This window comes from Oryzias latipes, chromosome 2, assembly GCF_053564925.1.
Source record: "Oryzias latipes strain Hd-rR chromosome 2, Olatipes_Hd-rR_3.1".
NCBI lineage: Eukaryota > Metazoa > Chordata > Actinopteri > Beloniformes > Adrianichthyidae > Oryzias > Oryzias latipes.
In genome coordinates this window covers 31,406,186-31,421,114 of record NC_136238.1, presented here as the reverse complement: position 1 = coordinate 31,421,114, position 14,929 = coordinate 31,406,186, and the positions used below count along the sequence as shown (strand labels likewise).

The 14,929-nt window shown below is 42.4% G+C and overlaps 3 protein-coding genes across 6 annotated transcripts in view; 2 read left to right on the top strand and 1 right to left on the bottom strand.

Annotated features, from left to right (window-relative positions):
• Positions 1-14,929, bottom strand: part of LOC144981346 (uncharacterized) — a 676,107-nt gene that overhangs the window by 75,021 nt on the left and 586,157 nt on the right. The window lies entirely within an intron of this gene.
• Positions 1-14,929, top strand: part of LOC111948918 (uncharacterized) — a 377,453-nt gene that overhangs the window by 199,145 nt on the left and 163,379 nt on the right. The gene's annotated exons all lie outside the window — the stretch shown is intronic.
• Positions 1-14,929, top strand: part of LOC144987328 (uncharacterized) — a 61,069-nt gene that overhangs the window by 40,649 nt on the left and 5,491 nt on the right. The window contains exon 1 of one of the 2 annotated variants that reach the window (XM_078936678.1): positions 7,782-8,890. The exons of the other annotated variant lie outside the window; for it this stretch is intronic. The gene's annotated coding sequence lies outside the window, so the exon portion shown is untranslated. Of the gene's footprint in view, positions 1-7,781; positions 8,891-14,929 lie in introns of those variants that run through there. 2 annotated transcript variants of the gene reach the window in all.

Here is a 14,929-nt window from a genome sequence, read left to right as displayed (position 1 = left end):
TTTTGAAACCTTTTGCAAAAGGGGAGAGATAGACAAACATGTCCTGTCAGTGGCGGTTCTACACTAACTTACTCCCTGGGCGAGTAACCCCACCAGCGCCCCCCCCCCCCCCCCCCCCCCCCCCACACACACACACACACACACACACATACTAAATTTGACAACATCCTGTTGTGTTCCCTATCTTCTATTTAGCCATTTTACTCAAAAAATGCATGGATTTTCTAGACTCGTATTACAGGGGGGTCAAACTCAGTCACACAGGGGCCTAAGTTAAAAACACGCTTAAGGTTTTGGGCCAAAGAAGATAAACATTTACTGAACTACACACTTAAGCTAAACTTTTTAACCTTTTAAACTGAGCTTTTTGAACATAAATATGAATAAAAACAAGAACATTAATCCAGAATAACTCAAGTTAAACCTTAAATAACTTGTAATATTTTGTTCTCCATAGAAATATATTCTGTCAAAATTATACAAATATGAACATGCTGCAGGACAAAACAAAGAAAGCCTGAAAATATTAATAAGAAATTACATATCAAATAATTCCATTTTTTTTGCTCTTTCATCATTCTTTAGAGCATTTTTTTTAGAGCTGGACTCCTGCTTCATTTTTAGCAATAATTTCTTAATGTGTGACGTCCTGTGTGTGTCTTTGTGAAACATATCAGAGGGATTAGATCTAAAAAATAAAACTTATTGTGATTAATATGTTTAGGTCTTATAAAACATTAAAGACTAAATCTTAGAACTCATCAGTGGGATTACTCCAAAAATATTTGGCATTTCCCTAAATTTGTGCAACACCAACAGCAGAAATCCTCCAAAAAACCTCAATACATAAAAAATGGTCTGCGCTCATCCCCCCCCTCCCCTTCCCTCTGACACACGCGGCTCCGTCTCTGTGACGGGAGGCGCAGCTGCGGCTCAGAGTTGATTGTCAGATAGAAAAAGACTCCCAATCACCTCTTAGTGTGATTCAGCCAGCCACCGGCGAGTTGCGCTCCCCTCTCGAGTTTTTTTACTAATGTTCCAAAGACTACCGCAAAGAGGTGTGGCCGCAAGCGTCTTGCAGCAGAGGGCGGTGGTCACGTGCGCATCGGGTCTGTTGTGTCTGAGCAAAGACTTTGTGGGAAATAACCCCCATTGCCTGCTTTTGTCGAAATTGGGTTGAACACGGATGTTTTTTCTGCCTAAATCCTTTTCATGTGCCTGTTTTACGTTGTTTCACTCTGAATTCTTTATTTTTTTTTTTTTGCACCATGAGTGTGAAGAGGAAATAGGAGGAAGACATTATTAAGAGTCTGATGTGTCAAAATAAAAGCATTAAGTGTCGGCTACTGAAGCAATTTCAACTTTAAAGCTTTAAGCTACCTCTTTGAATTCAGTATGTAGCACATTATGTGTAACGCATCAGGCACGGCAAATGCCGCCCCCTATGAAGTGCCGCCCTGGGCGACCGCCCACATCGCCCATATCAAAAACCGCCACTGTGTCCTGTTAGGCTCTGTGGCTGTCCTCTCTCTCTGTTCTCAATCCTATTTCCGGCACGAGTCGAGCCGGAAATAGGATCCACCGCCAGGTGTAGGAGCAGTAGTAGAGGCGAGGCAGAAACAAGGTAGACGGTCAGGAACAGGAGCCCGGATGAGCAAACTGGAGTCTGGAAGCACTCCCACTCCCCAGGAGGGGAGAGGGAAAGAGGGACAATACATGAATCGTATTGCACCAAACAGAGGCATGGAGAACTAAATGATAAATGATGATCAAAAATAGAGAAAAGAGGGAGGGTAGAAGTAGATGAGAAAATAAGACAGAACCCCGGAGCACCATAGTTACCCCAACTTCAACTTCTAGCAGCCTTTAAAACAAATAGTTATTGTTATTAAGTTTAATTCAAACAAATTAACATTAGGTTAATTAATCTCTGAATACTAACTAGTCTGACAAAAAGCCTGTCCAAAGAGGAATGTTTTCAGTCTAACTTTGAATGTAGAAACTGAATCGGCCTCTCTTACATGAGCTGGGAGCTTATTCAGAATCAGAATCTTTTATTATCATTCTGCAGTGCACAATGACATTTTTTCCAGCAACTCTCTTTCAACAATATAAAAAGGAAGTATAAAATAAAATAAGGATAAGGAGCTATATAAGACATAATTACTGTACAGTAGAGTGGGGTGAATATTGCACATATGAGTGAGTATTCCACATATAGAATGAATATTGCGTACATAGTTTAAAGTACAGCCAGAGCATTGTCAGCTGTGTGCTGACAGGGGTTAGTGGGTTATGTTAAGTCTGGGGGGAGGGGGGGTGTCGTTGACCCAATTGTGTGATTGGGGGGGGGGGGGGGTGTGATGATGGACCTCACTGCTCTTGGGAAGAAGCTGTTCCTCACTCTGTTCATGTGAGTTCTGATGCTCCTGTATCTCTTCCCAGAGCTAAGAGGTACAAACAGTTGATGTCCTGGGTGGGTGGGGTCTGCAGCTATACGACCAGCCTTCCGTCGGACCCGGCTGTCGTACACTGAGTCGAGTTGTGGGAGAGGTCCTCCCACAATCTCCTGTGCGGTTTTCACCACCCGGGTCTTATTCCATAAGACAGGGGCTTGGTGGCTAAACGCTCTACCTCCAACCGTACTTTTACTAATTCTAGGAACCACAAGCAGTCCTGCATTTTGCGAGCGAAGTGTTCTCATTGGATGGTAAGGGACTATGAGGTCCTTAATATAGGACGGGGCCATTCCATGTAAGGCCTTATAGGTTAACAGGAGGATCTTGAACTTGATTCTAGAATCAACTGGGAGCCAATGGAGCGAAACTAACACAGGAGTGATGTGATCTCTTCTGCTAATTCCTGCTAACAATCTAGCAGCTGCGTTCTGAACAAGCTGGAGACTTCTTAAGGAACTCTTAGGACACGCTGCTCACAAAGAGTTACAGTAATCCAGCCTCGACGTAACAAATGCATGGATGAGTTTTTCAGCATCACTCTTAGAAAGTATATTTCTGATCTTAACAATATTCCGCAGGTGAAAAAAGGCAGTTCTACACGCCTGAGATATGTGAGCCTTAAATTATAAATATTAAACTTAATTATTTGTTTCAGTTAAGATAAATCTTTTTTTGTTAAGTCATAAAAATAAAACATGTAGTTTTCAGACAGTTATTTTACTTTCATTCAAATGAATTCAATTAAGTAGGTGTAACTTTGGTGCTGCTGTTAGATCGGCACCTCAAGGGATTGTGGGATATCATTCCCTTTGCCTGTCTGGATGGATTTGGGTTTAAGTGTGTGTTTTTGACCAAATGTGTTTAGTTGTTTAGCTGTTTTACTGTGTTTCACCGTGTTTTGCCGAGTTATTTTGTCCTACTATGCTTACGTCTCTGCACCATGAGTGAGAGGGAGAAAGAGGATGATGAGTTTATAGAGCACATCTACCATCTATGACTGATATTGTTAGGAAATTCCTAAATGAATGTATGCACTCCTTGTATATTGTTTTTTTCTTTTTATTGTTATTAAAATGAGAATAGCTGCAAGCTCAAACTTAGACATATGAGAGTTCAAAAATTGTAATAAATTAAGATGGAAAAATATTGAATTGCATTGGAGTAATATGACATTTAGTTTAAATAAATACGTAAATTTGAGTTGTATAAACAATTATTGAGTTTTAAAGACGTAAGAAATTAGGTTGAATACATTTAACTCAATTACTTGTTACCAATAGAAGTAATTCATTTAAGTTGGCAAAATTGTATACGTTTTATATATATATATATATATATATATATATATATATATATATATATATATATATATATATATATATATATATATATATATATATATATATATCTCGTCACAGGGAAAATTTGGAACAAGATCAGAAACTTCTGCGTTTAGTTTGTCTGTTCTACTACAAGCAGAAACTCCTTCTTTTGTTGATGCAGCCGTGTTACTTTATGATTGGCGGATTATCTTCATACGCCGTCATTAAAATCTCCGACTCTGTGTCACTGAAGTATAACGCTTTATTTATTTTTCCCCTCTTTTTATGATGGAACCTCTGTTCTCCTCCACCGGTTTAAATACATTTCCAGTGGTATAAAGTCCTTTCAGATAAAGTTATGTCATTTTATGTGATCACTCATTTTACTCCTGAATAAAAAGCAAAACAATAAAATGTTTGAAACCAGAATCAAAGACAAGAGTTCTCAGTGTAAGGACTTTCTCATTACTGTCCGATCTAATGAACTACATAATTAAAGTTGATATTAAATCAATTTTTATTTCCATTAAATAATAATGAATAAGGAATATAATCAAGAAAATGATCCAGTTCAATTTGAAGCTACACAGATGCTGTGAGGCAGAGTAAACACTGATATCTTCAGCATGACACATAATGTTTATAGAATGATTAGGCTTAAAAGACACACCTTCTAAAACAAAAAAACAGACAGTAGAGCATATATTGCATATAAACATCCCGGTGGCATAACAATTTTTCATTAAAAAGAAGTTGGAGCACATGATAGTCAAAGAAAAATGGCTTTGGGTGCGCAGCGATCTCTGGGTTGCTCGGGTCGGGTGCTGGGCCTGGCTTGCGGAGACGGGCGCCGGTTGGGTGGTGGGCAGCTCATGGGTTCTCGGGGCCCTGGCCTCATCCTTGGCCTGTGTCTCAGTGTCCGGCGCCTGGTGGCCCCCATGGCTGCCACCTGGTACGGCTAGACACTCCTGTCCTGTGGCCTGGGGGCCCGGACGCCGGGTTCGCCTATGCCTCTCCTGGGCTGCTTGTGTGTCATAGCCGGGGGTGCTCCTGGCCTGAGGGTCTCTCCTCCCCTCTCCTGGTCTGGCTGGTCTGGCTGGGTAGGATCTGGTTCCCCTTATGAACACACGGTTCACTTTGGCAGCATGTATGTATCTCCACCCCCACATGCACGGGCACACTGCCACACTGCTCCCTGTCTGCTTCATCCCTCCTCCTAGCCCACAGTATATTGATGGACAGATGTTTTTCACTCATCTTTGTGTCAGAATTTCACCTTTGATGTAATATTTGTCTTTCCAGCAGATCTGGTATAATTTTTAGAGATCTCAGTACTTGTATCCCCCGCATTCTCCACCTCTCCTCCTTTTATCCCTCCCCACCCCCTCACATTCTTCCCCTCTCCCTCCCCACACACACTAGATGTAATAAATAAAATAAAAATAATAAAACAAAAAGGGGTTTATAGAAATTTACACTCTGGCTTTCTGAAGATATATAACCTCTTTTAGTGACAGTAAAACCTGTCCAACACAAAAGGCCTTCAGCTCTAATCTGTTTGCTTAGCTGTTGGACAGAACAAGTTAGAAAAAAATAGGTAATCCTTCAAAATGCTTTTTCATTTTCTACTTAAAAAGTGTCATAATTAAAACAGACATGTAAAGAGGGGATTTCATTTTCACATCCACCCTGCGATTAGTGTCGCATATTTCAATTCCACTTCGCAAGGCGGGGCAATGATGTCAGTGCTATCTCCGTGTGTCCGGCTGCTAAGAGACACAGACATGTCTAGGAGCAGCTTTGTGTTAGCGGCAGGGGAGAGGGCTTTGTGACATTTGTGCTCCCCTGATGTTTGTATACAGCTTCTTGGGACTACGTGGCAGCATTTCCGCCTTATGCGGTCCGGAGTTTGGGACCACAGCCTCCTTCGGAAGCCCCGTTGTGTGCATTCAGTTTGTGTAGCTCAATTATGGGGAACAGAAATCAAAAAGTGAACCCAGAAGGAAGATCCCCCTTCCACGGTCAGAAACATCATTGCAGTTCAGGTTCAACCGATATTAGGTGATGGAGGTGACAGTGCACATGTCAACAGGATCAGCATGGCTAATGCAGCTGAGTGAACCCCCCCACCTCCCATCTCCTACGCTCTTCTGTGTGGGGGAAAACTTTGGCTTTGTACAGCCTCAATGAAGGGTAAAGACATTTGGATAAGTTGAATGCTGTGTGTTGACATTGTTACACAAATACAGAGTATGCAACAGATCTGTTAATGCTCTTAAAACGGCATCACCGACTGTAACAATCGAGTCTACAAGAAAAAAAAAGTGCAAGTTAAGCAGTTTTTTTTTCAGGCCAGTGTTAATTATCCAAAGTTTTTGGTTCCTGGCAGCTAAGGCTACGTTCACACTGCAGGGCTTAACGCTCAATTCCGATTTTTTGAAAAAAATCAGTTTTTAGTTTTTTTTTGCAAGGCCGTTTAGATTTCCAATTAAATGCAAGTTTTTGTGATCTCCTACGTGAAATGACCCAGAAGTGACCCGCATGCGCAGAAGGGTAGTCAACGGTGAACGACGTCACTTGTTTGAGGAAGTAGCTAACGTTAGCAATGGATGTCAACAACAGTGTTGTCAAAGCGGAGCTCTTTTTGCATTAATACATTTATTTTCACAAAGGAGTCAGAACAATTACAATAATAAACTTTATTTGTATAGCACCTTTCCAGATAAAAATCACAAAGTGCTTCACAGTACAACACAATAAAACAACAGTAAAACACAGTAAAAACACATGTTAAAAAGAAATTAAGAAAAAGCTATTTTAAAAATATATTTTTTAGCTGCTTTTTAAAAGAAAACACTGAGTCCACAGATCTGAGGCTGAGAGGAAGAGATTTCCAGAGGGATGGGGCCACTGCGGCAAAGGCTCTGTCTCCTTTAGTCTTTAACCGGGTTCTCTTAACAGCCAGCAGACCCTGGTCACATGACCTCAGTGACCTGCTGGGAGTGTATGGCTGCACCAGGTCTTTTATGTAAACTGGTGCTTGGTCATTAAGAGCTCTGTATGTTAAGACCAGGATTTTAAAATGCACTCTGTAGTGGATGGGGAGCCAGTGCAGCTGCATTAACAACAGGGTGATGTGTGAAAACTTGGATGACTTTGTTAAAAGCCTAGCAGCAGCGTTCTGGACAACCTGGAGCCGTTCTAGAGATTTTTTACTTAAACGTGAAGATGGAGTTGCAATAATCGAGACGGGAGGATATAAAACTGTGAATGAGCATCCCCAACTCAGAACGGGACACAATTGGACTCAATCTTCTCACTTTTAGAACGCTTTGGAGCCAGGATCGTCTGGACCCACTGTTGTAAAAAGGGGATGTTTATGTACTGCGGCCGCGCACGCACGCGTGTGTGTGTGTGTAAGAGAAAGGAGAGAGCGCGTGCAGCGAGGTAGAGAATGGGGGGGGGGGGCAGCGCATTCATTTTATGTGTTACGGAGGATGGAAAACGGTAATAAAAGAAGGTTTCCCCCAGAATAAATGCTATTGACTCTGTATTAACCCGTTCTGGAGAATCTAAGAGTCAGAACAGGGAGGAGGAGGAGGATCCGCCTTCGGTCCCCGGCGCTTCTGACCACAGTCGGAAAGGGGGAAAAAAGTCATCGCGGAAAAGGTTCAACACCACGCTCGGCCATTTTGCTGTTAATTTTTTTCAAAAACCGCCTGGTTGGGATGAGAGCCCTTGAGTTTGGCCTGAATAGTGCTGTCACCCTAAATATGAATCAAGTCGGTGACCTCGCTTCCCTTCCACTGACTGGTCTCAGCAGCATCGTCCGCCATGGTTGATGTTTATGTTTTCATTTCCGCCTACTTCAATGCAGAATTATGACTTTTGTAGCGCATCAATGACGTACGGGTCAGATTCATGTTACCTGGCTGGTCAGTCAGCGGTCGCATTTGAAAAGATCGGATCTATGTCGTTGAGACTGTCATGAAAAGATGAGCTACCAGTCGCATAGGGGCGTTGCAGCCTGCGGTGTGAATGAGCCTAATAGTTTTTCCTATTTTATAAAACAGATCACCTACATAGGTCAATTTTATTTATTGTTATGGAAAACATCTGGCTTTCTCACCGCAGAAAAGACTAGAAATCTCCACACCACTCTAGAACCATCTAGAACATTATTATGGGATGTTTCTCAGCTGATTTACTGGGATCCATCTTCATGTTAACATCAAAGTGATCGTGTCAGATGAAATCTTTCCTGTTTGAAGGAGTTTCCTTCATGTCACAATAGGATCCCAGATCTCCCATCAGGCCTTGCAGCTCCTGACTTTGTGATGAGTTCCTGCAGAAACTCTTGGAAATCTCATGTTGATTCTCTCCCAGTTGACATCCATGGAGATTTTCACTGCTGTTGTTCAACTGTAGAGTTTGTCACAGACGCTCAAACTCATGAAGAGTTCAGCTGGAAGTTGAGAACGAGGCTTTGAAACCAGCAGCAGTTTGAGTCCATTCTGATGTTCCATTCAGGTTTCTGCTACAACAAGCCTTTATTTTGAAAGAGCCAGTGGGGCAGAAACAATAGAAGGAGCAGATTACCAACCCCCCCTGGAATGTTGCCCCCTGTGCAGTGGACTAGTGGGGGCAGGGACGGCTGAACCAATCACAGAAGACTGTTGCAGCTTTCCCTCCAAAAGTCAACCAATCAGATGTTGTTGTTTGGATTCTTTGTCTTGAAGTTTCACATGTGGAAGCTTCCAGAGTCTTTTCTGTTTGCTCTGCAGGCTGAGCAGAACTGACTCCTGCAGGATCACAGGAACTTTCAGGAAAATCTCCAACCAGGAGAAAAGTTTCAGTTTGGACCTTTTCTCTGGGATTGGAGACTAGCAGATGATCGATCGGAGCTGCAGTGAAGAGGACGGCGGTGTTTGTGGGAGTTGGAGCTGAAGATCGGAGCAGGAACCATATCTTCAGAACCTCAGGAAGGTTCTGTCAGAGAACAACTTTCTGCTGCTGAGGGAACCATCGTCCAGAACGAGGAGGAGCTCTGTCGTCAGCGCAGACTGCTGGATAGCAGCTGGAACCCGCAGCTTCAGCTCCACATAGTTGGTACGTGACTAAACATTTGAATTCTTTGGATTGAACTTTATGTCACTGGAAAGGGATTAAATAAAGATTTTCCAATGGTATAAATACCTTTCAGATAAATTTATGTCACGTTTACGTGATCACTAATTGTTTTCCTGAATAAAAAGCAAAATAATAAAATGTTTGTGACCAGAAATCAAAGATGAGAGTTCTCAGTGTCAGAACTTTCTCATAACTGTCCAATCAGGAAAGGCAGGTGTCATTGCAGAGATATTCAAAAGAACTACAAGAATTAAAGTTGATATCAGATCAATTTTTATTTCCTTATTAACAAATAATAATTAATTGGACATATAATCAAGAAAATGATCCAGTTTAGTTTGACGCTTCACAGAAAATGATTTAGCTTAAAAAACACCCTTTAAAGCATTTGAAGTTATCAAAATAGAGAGATTCTAGACTTTCATTTCCTGGTTTGAACTATATGTGGCAGCGATTCCACTTTCCAGGCATCACCAAAATAATTTTCTTCTTTGGAGCCATGGAGCCAAAAACTGACAGCAGAGCAAACATCAAGTATAAAAATCCAGGTGGGAGACCACATTTTAAATTAAAAAAAGTTAAAACGCATAAAACCATAAAAATAATGTCTAGAAAGTCTGAAAAGATATTAATCTAAAGGATAAAATTACAATGAAATTGATTTTTAAAAGTCATATTCATGAACACATGTCTTGAATAAAACAGTTGTTTTTATAAAAAAAAATTCTAGAAGTATTTGTTGGACATTGGCCACAGCCAATCAGCTTACTCAAAACCGGTCACATGACCTCAAGATCCAGCCTTCACTGCTTGGACAGAGAGGCACATGAATGAGAAAACAGTTCCTGTTAACTTAAATTTTCTCATGAAATTTGCAGGAATACAACATCATAAATTGAGTATTATTATAATTAAACGTCAACTTAAATTAGAAAACTGACGAGTGTTTTTGTGAACCATAAATGTCGTCTGGAAAAGTCGTATTTTTAACTGCATGAATTAAAAAAAATTCAAGAAGCAGGTTAAAGACAAAAATTTGGACTATTTTAACACTAGATTTTCTTGCATGTGTAACACCCACTGATCTACTGAGGCTCATTCTATAGAACAGAAAATGCTGCAGCCTCTATCAGGTCTATCAGCTGGTCTGGCAGAAAGCTCTGCTGGCTAAGCTAGGTCATGTGTCCATGCTGACTTCAATTACGTTCACTGCATCCACCTGTGGACAAATACAGCGCTGGGCCTCTCCACATTTCCAACAGTGGGTGAGCCTGATCAGGACATGTTTACGATGTTCTTCAGGAACCCCCACTTCTCTTGGACGTCCTCCTCCTGGCCAGGGATGGGCATCTCCTGCCTTGCTCTCTCTTGGACCTCCAGCAGGGTGGGTGTCTGTCTGGAGCCTGGGGTGGGTCTCCCTTGGGGAGCTGGTGGTCATGCCTGGGGTTGGGGGGGGGGGGGGGGGGGTGCTCACCCGCAGCTGGGGGTGCTCTCCCTGTATGGGACTGTGCTCTGTATGGAAGCGATTGTGTTACATAATTAAAAATAAAAGTCAATATCAGAAATGCTTTTTCATTTTTAAAATATAACTGCATCAAATGACCTCAAAATTAAAATGAAAAATCAATTCTTCAAAAAGCTTTTTCCTTTTCTTCTTTAACATCGCTCATTTTGTGACATAATAAGAGGGAAAATGCAAAGAGGGGATTGCTTTTGGTTTTTCATATCCACCGTGCAAAATGTGTAGCAATATTCAATCCCAGTCAGCATTTCCAGGGGGGAGTCGGGGCGATGACGTCAGTGCTCACTCGGTGTGGTTACATGCTCTGCGCGAGCCAAGCATGTCTGATCATTGCAGCCGGAGTCTTCGTGTTTGTGTAAAGTCAAGGGATGGGAAAGGTGCTTTGTAACATTCAACGCTTCAGACCTCATTCCGTCTGACTGTGTCTCCCTGGAGAACCGAGTCTCTAAGCAGAGGAGTACATTTGAGGTGGCTTTTAAAGGCAGAAGTGCCGCTTCGGGCAGTCCTGAGAAACCATGCAATCGTGTGAATTTGTGTTTCCAATTGTGTCCCGACAAAATAAAGGCTGAAGTTTTTCCTACATGTTTACAGCCAAGATGCACATTGTGGCATTATGCCTGCAGTACAGAGGTTAAATGCATCAGAAGCTTAATGTTGTTGTTGACACGGATTAGCCGGATCCCAAACTCTTCTCCTGAATCTTATGTTTTTTTATGATACTCATGTTTCTGTGAGCATCATGTTTCACCCTTCTATTGACGTGTTCTGCCTACAATGACAAAGGTAGATAAAAGTGGAAAGATTTCATTTAATCCATGGACACCAGTGAAGATCACTTCATTGAAGAACAAAGGTTCAGAGCACTGTCTAGTGGGTCTAGATGACCCAACTCCCAACGTTGCAGTGCCTAGGATAGCACAAGGGTTACAGGCTAAGAGCCTGCTGGCTCTATTTCCATGTTCATAATTTTGTTGTTTGGCAAAGGGAAGGTTTCCCTCAATCTTCTCTGATTACAGTTTCTTGCAATTCTTTGCGAGTCGTATTCAAGTCAGTAAAGAGGTTTGGTTCTGCACTCTGCTTATGTCTGTGTTCCAATTCTTTGATTTTATTCTGTAATTGCTGCTGTTTATTCAACTTTTGTCTTTTTTTGCTGTTGCATAAGAAATGATGCTACAGTACCCCTTAAAAAGGCCTTTGCACAGTCAATAGTCAGCATGAGAGGGGATGTATCAGATGATTTATTCAGATCTAAGTAATATCTTAGTTCAGTTTTAATGAGAGGAATGAAATCTTTATCGTTAAGAAAAGAAGCATTCAGTCTCCACTGTCTAGTGCGGGGGTCGGCAACCCACGGCTCAGGAGCCGCATGCAGCTCTTTAGCGCTGCCCTAGTGGCTCCCTGGAGCATTTTCAAAAATGTTTGAAAATGTAAGACGATTGGGGAGAGAAATATATTTTTTGTTTTAATATGGTTTATGTATTAGGAAAAACAAGACAAAAACATTCTTAACATTTGCCAATGCTGTAAGAATGTGTAGAACAAAAATTAAATTTCAACATTTCTGTCATCGAAGATTTGTGTCATAGTCTGCAACACACGTTTCTACCAGCAGAGTGGCGGACCGCTAGTGGCTGATGTAAATGGAACCACCGTCAGTTCCGTGCATTGCTTTGTAATAATTCACCCTCCACTCAGCGAAGGGAACGTCACAACGCCGTTCTACAGCTGGAGCATTAAATATCAAGACAATCTGCCCTCTAATATTACCAAGAAAAAAAACTCATAACAGTTTGTTTGTGCAGTCGTGTATCGTGTGAGCGTGACAAACGTACATTAAACACTTCGCCCAATACCCAAACATCAAAAACCCAATTTCCCCAAATACACAATATGTACAAAAACCCACAGTTTAAACCCAAGTCCCACAGTTTTGCTAGCAAAAAAAAGAAATACTCTGGAGGAAAAATGAGTGTTCGACAGTCTCACGCGTTTGGTGGGAGGCCGCTCCGCCTCACTCGCTGGAACGCATTCCACCCGTCAAAGAAGCTGCACAGATCCTTTGATGGATGGAATGCCGCGACTCCTGCTGCTTAATCATTTTCTCCGTGGAGAAGACGGGGTTTCTTAATTTAATTAAAACCTTAGACCCCAGATATGAGCTTTTTCTCAAGGTGAATGTTTGTCTCCTTTTAGTCTATACTACAAAGTGTGACTCAAAAGTGAGTAAGTGAGTTGGATAAGTGAAAACAAGTTTAGAATAACGAAATTAGACAAAAACCAGACAAAGGTTATATAAAACAAGACACAATTATTTAAACACAAGTCCAAAAAGGGAGTAAGAAGAAAAATCTTATACTTAACTTTGATTCCAAGAGCGTGTTCATTTATTTATTATTCATCCCAGAAATGGGTGTTACATTTGTCTTGGGTTTGATTAAATAAAAGCAACATTTGCTTTATGTTGTCTGCCGTTTGTACTTATTGCTTTCCTTAAATAGGGTGGGCGGGGAAAAAAAATCGGGAAAAAATCGGAAATCGAATTAAAAAAAATAAAATCCCAGACGCAGAGACGGGAGGCCAACAGGTTCAGGACTAGAGGGTTAATTAACAATAAGCACTGCCGAGCAGGATGAAAAAACAAAAACTTACTGTGGCGTGGCGAGGGACATGGAACATATCATGAACGGGGCTACAAGAAGCTAATGGACCAGCACAAGAGGAAGGCAGAGACTATACTTGTATACAGACAGGGCAGACAAGACACAAGTGAACACGATCAGGGCAGATGGGGACCAAGGAACTACGCCAGCAAGGCCGAGAAGAGTCCGGAGGACGGCCGGGAGTCCGAGCGGTCCGGCGAAGCAGGTCCGGAGGACGGCCAGGGGGCCGAGTGGTCCGGCGAGGCAGGTCCTGCATTGAGACCTCTGAGGCGTCAGGCGTGGAGTCGGCCGGCGGGTCGGGCATGCCATTGGAAGCGGAGACTGGTCGGGGTGCAGCCAGCACCCCCCCTGGGAGCAGGGACCGGTCGGGGTGTAGCCAGCACCCCCCCTGGGAGTAGGGACCGGTCGGGGTGTAGCCAGCACCCCCCCTGGGAGCAGGGACCGGTCGGGGAGCAGCTAGCACCCCCCTGGGAGCAGGGACCGGTCGGGGTGTAGCCAGCACCCCCCTGGGAGCAGGGACCGGTCGGGGTGTAGCCAGCACCCCCCTGGGATAAGGTGCATCCGGTACCACCGCCGGAACAGGACGGGGCTGGGGTGCATCCGGGACCACCACTGGAAGGGGATGTGGTGCATCCAGGACCACCGCCGGGACAAAAACGGGATGTGGACGGGGACGGCGACGACGACTCCTTTGACAAATCCTGGCTGATCCTCGTTCCGAGCGTATACATTTATGAATGAAACTGCAATGCCATCTATTAGTCTGTTTACTAGAATGAATCCTCCCTCCCTGTCTTTGTGTACTTTAGTTTGTACTTTAGTTTCAGTAAAATTGACTTGTCTGTGTATTAGTATAGCCAAACCCCTCACAATGTGATGAGTAGTGCACTTTATCTGCCCAAGACCTTTTTAGTTTCTGATGTTCATCATCTGTTAGATGTGTTTCTTGTAATAGTGCAATTTGGCACCTATAATGTCTGACGTAAAGTAATATTTTTTTACTTTTGATTGCCACCAAGACCCTTCACATTAAAGCTTATTATTGTCAGCGCACCCATGGTTAACTTATAATTAGTAAAATATCAAAATGGGGTTGGTAACACTGTGTTGGAGGCCGAGGCAGCCATCTGGTACACATTGCAAGCAAACTTCTATAAAGAGGTATTAAAAAATTAAATGAAGTTAATCTAAAAAGATTGTAACATTACTGTAAAATTTCTTGGATCCCTGTGAGAGCAACATCCAAATATAGGAAAAGTCAAAAAGCCCTGTTTTCTTTTCAAGTCCACATAACATAATACAAGAGTGGGTTTAAGTCCCTAGCCGCTTTAAATTAGTGGCACCAAACACAGTTCAACAGGTGGCTGCGTTCCCCCCATAAAAGGGAAAAGAAAGTTAAAGAAAAAAGTGGAGTTGATATTCCTGCAGACAAGTGCACATGCGGGCGACACCAGATGCAGCAGATTAGGTAAGGGGGAAGTTAAACAAATAATAACAGTCATGACACATGACTATTATTCTGGCCTAATTCAACAAGAGTAAATAAGGATTGACTTTTCCTCAATAGTACGTGTAAGGAGCAATGTCGCCATCTAGTGTCTAGTTAGCTTCTTCTTCTCAATATTGATTAAGGATTCATTAGAGTTTTGTTCTCAGGAGTTGTAATAATCTCCTTCTTAACATACTTCATGGCCTTTACAGGGTCACAGAATTCCTTACTGTTGTTCTTGTACGTGATGTAAAGTCGTGCTGGGTAGACTAATCCAAACTCCGACCATATAGTGCTTTTCATACGTCGGTGAACGCAGCACGGGCTTTCGCTACGTTGGATGTGTA